This window comes from Chamaea fasciata, unplaced genomic scaffold (genome assembly GCF_029207755.1).
Source record: "Chamaea fasciata isolate MVZ Bird 193981 ecotype frontalis unplaced genomic scaffold, bChaFas1.0.hap1 SCAF_16, whole genome shotgun sequence".
Taxonomy (NCBI): domain Eukaryota; kingdom Metazoa; phylum Chordata; class Aves; order Passeriformes; family Sylviidae; genus Chamaea; species Chamaea fasciata.
The window spans coordinates 10832183-10840464 of NW_027094101.1; the positions used below are offsets into that span (position 1 = coordinate 10832183).

Sequence of the window (8282 nt, forward strand, 5' to 3'; positions counted from 1 at the left end):
TGATGCATTCTATATATTATTGAAAATGTTACATCTATTTTTAGGAGCTGTTAGGCAGGACTATTAACAATATAAGCTTTCAAACTGGCACACTGCAGGCTTATTACCTGAAGTTACAAACAGCAATGCGGAGCAGCAGCAGCCACTGAAGCCTCTGCTCCCTGGCATGCACAGCCTTCCCAACAGCAACATTCCCACCATCCTATGCCACTTTCCCCCAGTGTCCTCTCACACTGGGTGAAATATGGTGTACAAACCTGCAAGGAGTTGAGGAGCAAGCAACAGGATGGCTCCAAGGACCAGCACTTCTCAGTCCAACTCTAGAATACCAGGACAGAGGAGCCAAGTTTTACATACCAAGGATGACTGGCAGAGGAGCGAGGATCTGTGTTGGGGAGAGGGTCAATATCCAAATGAGGACAAGGCCAAAGGAGGAAGATGGACATCCAGTGCTTCTCTGTGACTGCTCTGCTCAGTTGGCAGCAGGGAGATTTTCACCATCCACCATGGTCCCTAGGTAAGATCAAATCAGACAGGGAGGCAAGCACGGGGCAAAGAGGCATACTCTTTCCCAAGGCTTCCTGAGTCTTCAACTGCAGCCAGATACAATCAGCTTGAGATTTGAAGGGTTCCACACATCCTCTGCAATAAGGAGCACCAGCACGAACAACATGTTTCTGCCACAGCAGAAAACAACTACATGGTCCAAGGGACAAACACCAGCAGCTGGGATGCAGCACCTGTCAAGGACCAAGGCTCACAGCAGCCTGATTTCAGCATCACTTCACAGCTGAATCAGCCACACCATCCCCAGCCTGCTTGCACCAGCACCCTACAAACCTGTGCAGTCCCCCCTCAGGCAGTGAGCCCAGGCTTAAATCCATGCTCAGCAGCTGCTTCCTGCCCTCTCCTCTTGGGGCATCCCCTCCACACATGCCAGGTGGAAAGGAAAGCAAGGCAGAGCACCTGGATGAGACATAAGCAAGTCATGGTGCTGTGCCTGCTGTTCTTGGGGGAGTAAGGGGTGAATCATAACTTCATCAGCCTACAAGGAAAAGAACCAATTATCTGGCAATTGTATGCAGTCCATTTCAGTGAGAGGCTCATAACCTAACCAGCCCTTGTAGTCAGAGGGAATAAAATATATGCTGACATCAGTATACAGAGGTTCCCATTGGAAGCCACTTTCACTGCAGTGTCGTGAATCTTTTCAGAAGCAGCTTGAAAAGATTCACTCAGTGTATCAATCGTCTTGGGGAGCAGAGCTGACGATGGTCGTACATAATAATGCTTAAGCCAATTCACATGCACTGTTAGTGGCTGTCTACAAGTCCTGGCCCTAATCAGTACATTAAATACAAACATATAACTAATAACTCTGAAAGGGTCTCTCCAGGGGCAGTGAAATCCTCTGCCTTGGTTGCTGTCAGTTCCTCAGGCTTCCTCTATAGTGGCACATTCTCTCTTTGACTCCAAGAGGGAGAATGGAAAACCATAACTCTTCTCTTTGTCCAGGTGACACATTTTTTTATGAGCCAAATTCTTTACTTTAGGTTTTGATGGTGATTCTGTGACTTTATGTTTGTCCTGTAATCACAGCACTCCTCTGTAGCAGGAGCAGAGCCCCTAACTGCTGCCGCCTTAGCTTGTGCTGGAGGGGAAGAGGCTGCCCCACTGCAGCCCCCTGACACAACCCTGGCTGCCCAGTGCTGGGGTACCATGGGTGTGTGGGTGCCCAGCTCTGCACCGTGACAGCTCCCCTCTGGCAGCCAGCCAGCCTGGACAGGCAGACCTGCACCCTCCCACTCCACTGCCATGAGAAACCCAGGAGCTGTCAGCCAAACAGCAGCTAATGGAGCAGGTGACTCGGAGCTCTCTGGATCAGGACCTCCCATACAGTCAGGATTTCTTGAGCAGTATTTCTAGTGCCATACCTGTTATCACACATACTCCTTGGGGGTGGCACATTGGCAAGGATGGAATAACCTTAAATGCCACATCTTCTGCAAAAAGCATGTGATGCATCCTTACCAGACATCCATGTGCTCCAATACTGCTGGGACCACTCACTCCATGTGCAGGAAAAAATCCCACTAGAAGCAGCATAATGCTGTTGCAGATTTTCCCATGTAATAGGCTCTGTGTGTCTTTTTCTTTCTTTTTGATTCTTGTGGGTTTTTTAACAGGTAGTAGACCACCTTAAAACTTCCCCTTTCACCATTACACAAACAAAATCTGACCATTAATCCCCTGCTTATCCCCTGAGCACATACACCTCTGGTTACTGCAGCTGTGGGAGTATCCCATTTAATCAATGAAATGATCGAGCACCCGGTTTGTGCTGCCAGAGGAATGTGACATTTGAAAGAGAACACAGTATTCCCCCTTCCTTACCTTGGTGTGTGGTTTACTGCTGGCTGGAAGCGGTGCCCTGCCCTCGGGCCACTGAGGAGGTAACACAGGACACTCCAGGGGAGGCAGCCCCTGAGCATGCCATGAGGTCCACTCGGGGGACACTGCCATCACTGGTCACAGGTTTGTAGGAATGAAATGTCATCCCAGATCAAAGTCTTGTGAGTGACTTCCTGTGAAGAAAGGGGATAGAAAAGAAAGCATCTTACAAGGCAGATTATAGCTGCCTTCACCTTCCCCACCTCTGTGTGACTGAGGTGCAGCTCCTGATACACTGGCTGTGCCGATTGTGTGGCAGCTCTGAGCTGGGAGCCCCTGTGCTGTCCTCCATAACAACCACACTGAGGGTAGGAGAGCCCAGAAGGGGTGTCCAGGCCAGACTAACTCTAAATCCAGTGTTAAGAGCCCGCTATATGTCGCTTTCTACAGCAGTTGAATCACAGATGCTGCTTCATTAAGCTTGAGATTCATCAGTTTCACACAGTAACAAAATAATATTTTAAAGAAAATAGGCATCAGAAGAAAGTAAGTCCACTGGCTGCTGGGTCTGCCATCCCCCATTGAAGCCTGGCAGCCTGCCTGCTGCCAGGCCTGACAGGCAGGCAGAGATGGGAAAACCCCTCATGGCTCTTTTTATTGTGATAGCCCTATATGAAGCTGCAAACATATCTGTCACCTTCCAGCACATTGTTTACCAGCTCTCCTCAACATTCCCCAAACAATATTTTCTAGAGACTGTAATTCAATACCTCACACCCCAGAGCTGTAGCATCAGCCCAGTGAGCAGCATGATGAATGTATTGTGTTCCTCCAGGGCTTGGGTTTGGGAACTGGTTTGTGCTGTTCCAGCTGTTAATTATCCCTCTGCTTTTTGCTATTCTCATTCCACCTGTGCCTCTGTATTTATCATATGGGTCTACATGCACTAAAAACATCCTTACTCTTTAAAGTATAAGGAGTAATTTATCCCTTTTGTGCAACACAAGGCAGCTCAGGGGACCAAATGGCAAGACTTGATCAATAAGGCGCTCACTAGATTAGAGGCACCGGGGCTCAGACCTCAAAGTGCTTGTTTAGAAGAAATGCAAGAGAATGAACTAGGAATGTTAAGCACAGACACAAATACAATTTCCACCACTCTCCCTTCCCCATCCTTTCCCCCACCTGCACCCCAGAGACATCCACACACTAATCACTGCTGAGGACACCCTCCAGGCAGCCCAGGTCAGGCTGCTCACTGGGAAGAGCTGGTCCTGCCCTCCCAGGCACAGCAGTGCTGTCTCTGCAAGCAGCCAGGACCAGCACCCCACTCTGCTGGGAAGCAGCACACCAGCCTCCACCTCTTCAGCCCTCAGCACCCACCAGCACAGAGCACTGCTCTTGGGTGGCTGTTGCCCTGGTCTCACCCAGGGAGCTGCAGTCAATCCCCAGAACACTCCTGCTCACTCCAGAGTCCCACTATGGCTCATTCACTTCCCCAAAAAACCTTTAGTTAGTGTGGAGTATAAATTCTGAAGGCTTCACACATTCATTTTCATAGCATGCAAACCAGAGGACTAACCAGTAATACCGACAGGTAACTTATAAATGCCAACACCTGTCCTTCATGTGCTTCTAGTGAGTGTATCTTAGACCTTTGTCCACCCTGTACTGCACCCTCCCCTTCTCACCACTCCAGTACTGCTGCAGGGCTTTCTCACATCTGTGCTGAAGTCTTGTTCTCTGCTTATAATGACAGCTTGGATTTCTTAGGAAACTTGCAGCCTTATGAAACAGCCATCATGTACCCTACTCAGGGTCCCTGGCAGGATTGCTGTCCTGCTTTCCACCAGTGGCCAAGAGGCTTCCTCCCACTGAGGCACCACACATCTCACTCTTTACAAAAGTGAGGGGTACTTGCTGACCACAAGGACACTTTGGTTCTAAGGACCTCATACAGGTAATTAAGACAGGTAATTAAGACTCATGCTGCCACTTCTTGCACGGGAAATTGCTGATATTTAATGACATTTCCCAAATATTTTTAATAGAAATTTCAGGTCTTGTTTCTAATATGACATTTATCTTCTATTAGCATGAAAACAAATAGAAAAGCCTGAAAATCATTGCCTATATTATAAATTTCTTTATTGTTGGTTTTATTACCTTCTCCATTAAGCTGTCACAAGCTGTGTCTCTTCCCATTTTTGTGAAGGCCAGCCACTGAAATCCATCATGTTTTCCACGTGATTTATACAGGACCCTAGTGATAACTTTATTCACCAAGAGGATAATTATCAGCTATATTATTAAGGCTGCTCAGTTGCCCTAGGGGATAATGTGTCAGAAAGGTTAAAATATTGACAAGCAATAAAGTATGTATTATAATTACACCAGTGCCAGCAGAGATAACTGGCTGTGAGCAAGGAACTGAGCTACATCTTTGCATTTTCCCAGTAAAGGCAGCAATGCTGTGGTCACACTGCACACATCCCTACAGGACTGCAGCTGTCTAGGCCCATCCCCTGGAGGGGACCCCAACAAAGGGTGTTTCCCCTCTCATTCACATATATTGACCATTCAAGCCCTGACAACTCTGTCCTCAGTGAGTTTCTTTGTGATTCATAATTGAACAGAATGCATAGCTGAAGTAGAGAAGGTTTTTCCACAATCCTTTTGTATTTCTTCCCATGTCCCCTAAAACAGCTTTTCTTCATAAGAATGGCAGAAGGAAGGAGAGGAAAGAACTGGCATCTTTGAAATGAAACATTGATTTCTTCTGGGACTGGAGCAGCCAGGTGCATGCCTTATTGGTATCATGGTGTATAGGTATAATCTGAAGGACATTGCTGAGATAAATCGCTTTTTGGTTCAGTCACTAACAAAACGAAGGGCTGAATAACTTGGCACTACATCTGAAGTGAGACCATAAAACTAACCTTGGTCATTCCTCCAGATCTACTATTGTTACATCAAGAAGACTAGAACAGGGATGGAGGAGCTCATAAATAATTTCTCATGGAAAGCACGTACACCAGCTAGACAAAATCTCTCTCTGAGAAAATGTGGAAAAGTAGTAGACTTAACCTACTTCAAAATGTCATTTTTTGAAGAAAGAAAAAGCCAATCCATGTCTCTTTCTTGATGCTTAAAGGATGTGTCTGTACTGCAGCAGCATGTTAAGCACCAAGTCCTAGACCTGGCTTTGAGCAGATGAAAGAACTTGCTGCATCAGACTCTGCCATTTCCCTCCAGTTAATCATATTGGAAATAGATGGTCACCTATGGATAAACATGACTGAACAAGAACTGTAAGACATTTAATAAACTACACTGGTTAACTTTCTTTGGCTAAGGAAGTGCCAAGGACTACAGAAACTGTATTTAGCTCAGGTTCATCTACATCTCACTGGATTTGTCCAGGGGAACATAACTAGTGTAGAGGACTGTGGTCCTAGAGGTGAGGTCAGCCAGCCTGAGACACCCTGCAGCATTTCTCTGGAATATGAGCTCGTGGTACCTTTTCACGGGCCCTTTGAATGAGCCATGGACGCTGGAGAATTACAGGCAATTCAACAAAATATCATTGCTCTGTTCTCCACAAGTACAAAAGTGAGAGCCTCTGGCTTTCTTCTCTTATTCAGAACCCAGAAGCCTGGTGCTATAGATGCAACCTTGCGCTCATGAGCAACAGTCTTTCAACCCAAGAGGTGCAACACAAACCCCAGGGGCAACAGGCCAAGTAGGAAGTGTAAGAGTCCTGTAGTAATTACAAATCATGCCACTATAGTTGTAGTGAGCCCACGAGGCACTCCAGCTCCCCTCTGCAGGCTACCCGCAGTCCCACAGGAGATGCTTAATACAGCTCCACAGGAGAAGCTCCTTGGGTACTCACAACCACATCTGTCTCCAGGCTTAGCATTTTCCCTAGAGCTGGACAACTTATTTCTGCAGCACACTGCTCTGGGCTTCAAATGACAAGACCTCTGCAAGGGCCATCAGCGAGCTTGCCTTCCTGCCTGCTCCCCAGGTTTTTCCTCCTCCATCCAAGGAGTTGACTGGCATTCAGCAAAGTATTAGAGCCAAGCCTGACTTGACTTAAGGACCTATTTGTGTCACCCCCAATGCCAGCTCCAGGACAAACACACCAAAGTCCTCAGAGCATGCCATCTGCTCCCCATGCAAGGGGGTTTCCACAAAGAGGCATGACTGCAGTCAGTGCTCCCCTCACACAGGAAAGAAGGCTGACGCCCCAGAAAGGCTCCTTTTCTCTGAAAATTTGTTGTTAACTTTCCCGATGACCCCCACACCATGTGCTGCAGGAGGTGTTAAAACATGGATAGATAGCCAACTCTCCTCAGATAAACAGCTTTGTGGGACTGATTTGGAATGTGTGGCTCAGCCTGGCCACTGCTGTACTGCCCAACACCCTGTGACAGGATGAGCGAGACATGAGCAGCACGAGCTGCAGCAGAAGCTCATTTGGTGCTCAGGCACCTTGGGAGCTGAACGTGTTTTACAGTGTCACAGCAGCACACAGCGAACAGATGACATAAACGGAGGTGAATTAAAACCCACGTCTCATGAGGGCAATGGCTGTGCATGCAGCATCTGCTCAGCCTGCAGCTTCAAAGCAGTGCTACCATTTACAGAAGGTTCATCTTCACCTTTTGTTTGACTGTAAATCTCTGAAGCTTACCTTGTTAAGGAAAAGTGTGAAACAGCAGGAGTCTTGTACCTTTGCCACACCTCCCCCAGTGTGTTCCTCTCTGAAGCATTACAGATCGTCTCCAGGAGAGATACATCTGCATTACAAAGCAAGAATACTCCTTTCAATAACAGACGTGTCCACCACACGCCTGACAGCAGGAGACAGAGTACTTCATTTGCAGTCACCTGCTTCCACCATCAGCTCAGCCTGCTCAGAGCAGCGACCCTAGGAGGTGTTTCCTAGCTGTGCCACAGGGAGCACGAGCACTGGACTATTTGTCAGGAGCTTTCCTGTGCTTGTCTTTGGTCCATATTTAAAATGTCCAGACAAAATCACGGAGTGAGAGAGGCTGGCGTCAGCCTGAGGAAGGCACAGGGAGATGGACACTGTATCTTCCCTCCTACAGAAGCACTGAAGGCAGAACTCTCTCCTCATCTGAAACACTTCATATTTACTGACAGGGAATTAGACAACACAGACTCTTAGAGGAAAGCATGATTAAATAACACACCGTCCGTGGCACAATGCATACAAATGCCTATGTTGCCTCTCTGAATGCTCTCATCTACATTCTAATACTTTGCAGAGCACCAGAAGACTGTCTCCACAGGACTACTACCACTGACTCCTGATAAAATCTCTCCTGAAGTATTTTCTTCCCATTGTGCCTTGCAGATGTTTCCCTTTTTAATTTGTCAGAGACAAGTAACCGCATCTCTGAAAATAACATTCTTCAATAACACTCTGTTTACTGCCAGATCTCCTTTCTCAGCTAGTACTGGTTATGTTTATCTTTGTTTATCAGATGGGCAAACTGCAGCACAGAACCATGGTTAGGTTAATATAACAAACATGTTCAAATAAAAATCAGCTTTATATTACTGAAAGCTCTATAGCTATGAAAAGATGGGAAACATCTTCTTACAGCACAAGGGTCTCTGGCACTAGGTTACAACAGAAGACTGGAGAGCACTGGAGAGCACTGATGGTATAAAGTCACTTCCCAGCCCAGCTCCTGCCACAGAACCTGCAGCCAGAATATACCTGATTGCATGCAGGTCACAAGCCTCTGTCCTTACTGGGTTGCAGCTGCTGGGAACATACAAATCACTCAGTGCATCTTCAGGAAACCCAACACCACAGGGCTGGGAAATTCCTCCTACCAGCTGCTGTCCATTTG

At 47.1% G+C, this 8282-nt stretch overlaps 1 long non-coding RNA gene across 1 annotated transcript; it reads right to left on the minus strand.

Annotated features, from left to right (window-relative positions):
* Positions 1-363: 363 nt before the first annotated feature.
* LOC136298006 (uncharacterized) lies at positions 364-7173 on the minus strand. Its single transcript, XR_010723257.1, has 3 exons — positions 7091-7173; positions 2395-2585; positions 364-513 (listed from the first exon to the last, which is right to left on the minus strand). It is a non-coding gene; the product is annotated as an uncharacterized lncRNA (long non-coding RNA).
* Positions 7174-8282: the final 1109 nt, after the last annotated feature.